This window comes from Echinops telfairi, unplaced genomic scaffold (genome assembly GCF_000313985.2).
Source record: "Echinops telfairi isolate 266 unplaced genomic scaffold, ASM31398v2 ScPeMD7_7467;HRSCAF=8505_1, whole genome shotgun sequence".
Lineage (NCBI taxonomy): Eukaryota > Metazoa > Chordata > Mammalia > Afrosoricida > Tenrecidae > Echinops > Echinops telfairi.
In genome coordinates, this window is record NW_022111368.1 from 27,964,376 (window position 1) to 27,968,506 (window position 4,131).

Sequence of the window (4,131 nt, forward strand, 5' to 3'; positions counted from 1 at the left end):
AAAAAATCGTTACAGCATTTTATTAACAAGGAACTACTAGAAACTCAAATTGGATTCAGAAGAGGATGTGGAATGAGAAATATCATTACTAATATCTAACAGATCTTGACTGAAACCATAGAATACCAGAACAAATGTTTACCTGTGTTTTAATGACTATGCCCGCACAGTCCAATTGCCTATTGGACTGTGTGTATTATAATAAGAATGGGAATTACAGACACTAAGCTGTGCTCATGAGGAATCCGGGCACAGGCAAGAAGCAGTCATCTGGAAACCACCAGAGGACATTGCATGGCATCATCAGGAAAGGTGTATGTCAGGTTGTGTGCTCTTACCTTGCTTGTTCCATCTGTACGTTGAGCAAATAACCCAAGGAGCGAGACTATTACGAAGAAGAAAGCAGCATCAGGATTAGAGTGATAGTCATCAACAATGTGCCATATGTAGATGACACCATCTTGCTTGCTGAACAGAAAGAAGACTTGAGGTACTTACTGATGAAGATCAAAAACTACAACCTGTAATATAGATGACACCTGGGCCCATGAGCAACAGCATGATAAATGGAGAAAATATTAACATTATCAAGGAGTTCATTTCATGTGGATCCCCAGTCATCCTCCACTGAGGCAACAGTGAAAAACTCAAATTAAAAAATTCAGTAGTTAAAAAAGTGTTAAAAAGCAAACACGTCACTTTGAAGACTGAGATGCGCCTGACCCAAGCCATGGGAATTCCAATCAGTGCATCTGCCTGTGAAAACTGGACGATGAATAAGACCCAAGAAGAAACGATGCCTTTGAATCACGGTGCTGGCGAAGAATAATGGAATGGATTGCCAGAATGACTAGACCCGTTATCTGGAAGGCTCGGTCTGGAAAAAGAACATCCTATTTGGCAAAGTAGAGGAGCAGCAACCCAGAAGAGGAGCCTCACACAATAGATTGACTGCAACCATGAGCTCAAGTGTAACCAGGGCGCAGTAATGGGCCGTGGTTTGTTCTGTTGTCCAGCGGCTCACTGTGACTTAGAATCAACTCACTACACCTAACCCCAACCATGGCGTGAAAGAATTCCCAAACACACTCATTGCCAATGAGTGGATTCTAACTCATGGGTGGCACAGATGGTTTGCACTTGACTATCTGAAAGGTTAGCTATTCAAAGCTACCTTGCAGCACTGTGCACGTAAGGCAAGGTGGTATCCTTTTGCAAAGCTTTGGACCAAGAAAGCCTCATGGAGTAGTTCTGCTTTTTTAAAAAAAATCATTATATTGGGGGCTTGTACAGCTCTTATCACAATCCATCCATCCATTGTGTCCAGCACATTTGTACATTTTTTGCCATCATTATTTTCAAAACATCTTTCTACTTGAGCCCTTGGTATCAGCTCTTCATTTTCCCCCCTCCCTCCCCCATCCTCCCTCTCTCCTGAACCCTTGATCATTTATAAATTCTTCTTTTTAAAAAAAATCATTTTACTTATTGGGGCTCGTACAACTTTTAAAAAATTTAATCATTTTATTTAGGCTCATACAACTCTTATCACAATCCATACATACATCCATTGTATCAAGCACATTTGTACATTTGTTGCCATCATCAATCTCAAACCATTTTCTTTCTACTTGTATCAGCTCCTTGTTTTTCCCCTCCCTCCCCACCTCCCCTCCCTTATGAACCCTTGGTAATTTATAAATTATCATTGTTTTGTCACGTCTTACACTGTGATGTCTCCCTTCACCCACTTTTCAGTTGTCTGTCCCCCTGGGAGGGGGTTATATGTAGACCCTTGTGGTCCACTTTGTAATGCAGGAGCCTAATCAATCCGTAGTAGCAGTCTGCAGTGCTGAGTGGAGATCTCCTCACCTGCTGTTCTCTTTTTTTTAAAAGATCGTTTTATTGGGGGCTCTTACAGCTCATATAACAATGCATACATTAATTGTATCAAACATATTTGTACATATGTTGCCATCACTATTTTATAAACATTTACTTTCTATTTGAGCCTTTGGTAGCAGCTCCTTTTTCCCCCTTCCTTCTTCTCTCCGGCCCTTGTGATCCTTTGATAAATTATAAATTATTATTATTTTCATATCTTACACCAACCACTGTCTCCCTTCCCATGTTTCCTGTTGTTCATCCCCCAAAGGGGTGGTGGGGGGTGGTAATGTGTCTATCCTTGCAATCACTTCCCGTTTCCTCCCCTTCTCTCCCTACCCTCCCCCTGCCCTCCTGGCATCACTACTCCCGTTACTGCTCCTGAGGGGTTTATCTGACCTGGATTCCGTGTGTTGTCAGCTCTTATCTGTGCCAGTGTACAGGCTCCGGTCTAGCCAGAACTGAAAGGCAGACTGTCATGATCGTGGGGGGTGAGAAAGCCTCAAGGAACCAGAGGAATGTTGTGTGCATTATCAGCGCTATACTGCACCCTGGTTGATTCAGCACTTCCTGTGACCCTTCTGTGAGGGGCTGTCCCATTGTCGACAGATGGGTTTTGGGGCTCTGCTCTGACCCCCTCATGCCCAGTTTTAAATAATTCAAGCATTTGAGAGATATCAAGGCTAATGGATTTGGGGAAAACTTTGGAAAGTTTCTTAGTTTCTTCCTTAGTGGATTAAGCTCAGGCATTATTTCGGCTCCATAAACGTCTGCATGCCAAAACCTGCTGATTAGTTCTTCCTAAAGATGCAGCTCCATTTTCTTCTGCTATTTTTGCCTCTGATGCATTCCCAGTGAATACAGCAACTTTACTGATTTCTGATGTGGATGGGTATGGAAGACTACGAACACTGGGAGATGGCTCGGCTTTTTTCTTCTTCTGCAATGACATATCCAGAGTCCAATCTAGACAAACACCTTGCTTTGGATAAGGGAAGTCGAGAGTTTGAAATTTCTTAGGTAGGTGAACAGCCGTGGGTGTAAGCGTTTTAAATAGATATCATCTTCCAGCTCGCCTTCCATATAGGTGTATGCATCTATTTTTCCTATTTCATCTGGTGTTTTTTGGGGGGGGCTCCCCCGCCCCAGGCTTTGAAGCAGCAGCAAAATGTCCGTGGGGCAACAGAATGTTTACAAAACAAGGAGAGTGGGATGCATGATAAGCCACCTTGGAAGTACTTTGCCTCTAATGATGGACCAAGACTAGACCTAAATCTCTTGCCGGCGCTGCCATGTTGACGATTCTGGATTGTGTTGGCGACATTCTGGTTAGACTTGTTCCTAGGTCTTTCACTTTCGTGTGTAGCTACTATCCATGCATTCTTTCTTTTCTTGATGTCGATTTTCCTCTTCTTCCATCTTATTCTTCAGGTCTTGTACCAGGTCACCTAATTCTGCCGCATCATGATTGTCATCTGGGATTCCTTTTGGTTTAATAAGGATGTTCGTTTTTCAGTTTCTCCTGTTGTTCTCGTGAGTGCTCCCCGCATCTCTTGAAAGGACCTGACCATCATTCTTCTGAATGAAGTCTCTGGTCGTTTCATGGCCTCTTTTTCCATGGGATTTGGGTGGTTTTCAGTTGCTTGTGTTGCTCTTATTAGTTGTTTTGCTTGTTGGTGCTGGTTTGCTGTGTTGACTGCTGTTTTCCTGACGTGTGCTCCAGCTGGTCGGGTGTGTGCAGTGCTGGGTTAGGTAGCGGTAGTTAGGATAGTTGTCTCTGTTTAGTGTGTGGAAGAGGTCTAATAGGACCTGGAAACACATGGTGAACTGGAGAGAAAGGGAACGGGACGGGTCCACAGGGAAGGGGGGGGGAGGGGCGAAGAAGAGTGAGAATAAAATAAAAACAATGATAGGAATAATAAGTGGCTGTCTGGATTGGTCAACAAATTTGAAAAAATAATAGGGAAATATATTTGATGAGGGATAATTAGAGTTAATAAGTTCCACTGAAATATATTTCACTAGGAAAAAGAAAGCAGAAAGAGATAATGGGTGGATGTGCAGGGAGAGGAGACACAAAAGAGACGAAGACCCAAGCGTGGCCTGGGTGTGGGTGCTAATATCTGTTGCTATGGCAACATATACCTGGGTGTGTCAATAAGCTCAGAGCTGGGTAAGGGAGCCCTTGTTTGGGTTAAAGACCTGCCTGTTTTTGCCTGGTGGGGGGGTTGTGAGGGGATGAGGGTG

At 43.4% G+C, this 4,131-nt stretch overlaps 1 pseudogene; it reads right to left on the reverse strand.

Moving 5' to 3' along the window:
• LOC105978791 overlaps positions 1–3,178 on the reverse strand; it is a 22,804-nt pseudogene extending 19,626 nt beyond the window's left edge.
• Positions 3,179–4,131: the final 953 nt, after the last annotated feature.